Source organism: Olea europaea, chromosome 3, assembly GCF_002742605.1.
Source record: "Olea europaea var. sylvestris chromosome 3, O_europaea_v1, whole genome shotgun sequence".
NCBI classification, from domain to species: domain Eukaryota; kingdom Viridiplantae; phylum Streptophyta; class Magnoliopsida; order Lamiales; family Oleaceae; genus Olea; species Olea europaea.
In genome coordinates, this window is record NC_036239.1 from 10,494,858 (window position 1) to 10,495,534 (window position 677).

Below are 677 nucleotides of genomic sequence, written 5' to 3' on the forward strand. Positions count from 1 at the left end.
AGATAGAGATAGAGATAAGTACATATTAATACTAAAACAAGAATCTTATGTAAAGAAAATTCTTGAAAAATTTTCTATGCTCGATTGTAAACCAGTTACTCTTCCTATTGCTAATCACTTTAAACTGTCTAGTGAACAATTACCTAAAACAGATGATGAATTAAAAAGAATGGAGAAAGTACCTTATGCTAACACTGTAGGTTCTATCATGTATCTCATGGTCTGTACAAGACCTTACTTAGCACATGGAATTAGTGTTCTAAGTAGATTCATGGCCAACCCAGGTGAAACTCATTGGCTTGCAATAAAATGGATGTTAAGATACTTAAAATGGTCATCTGAATTAGGTCTAATGTATAGAAGAAGCAATGAAGAGATAACCTTAAAGGGTTACACAAATTCAGATTTTGTTGGTGATTTAGATAGGAGAAGATCCACATCCTCATATATTTTTACTTTGTGTAATGGATGTATAAGCTGGAAGTCACAATTACAAAAATTAATTGCCTTATCATCTACAGAAGCTGAATATATTGCAGCTTGTGATGCTGTCAAAGAAATCATCTGGTTAAGAGGTTTACTAAATGAAATTGACTTTGCAAATAATTCTGTTAACATTTATACAGATAATCAAAGTGCAATACACCTAAGTAGGAATCCTGTATATCATGATAGAA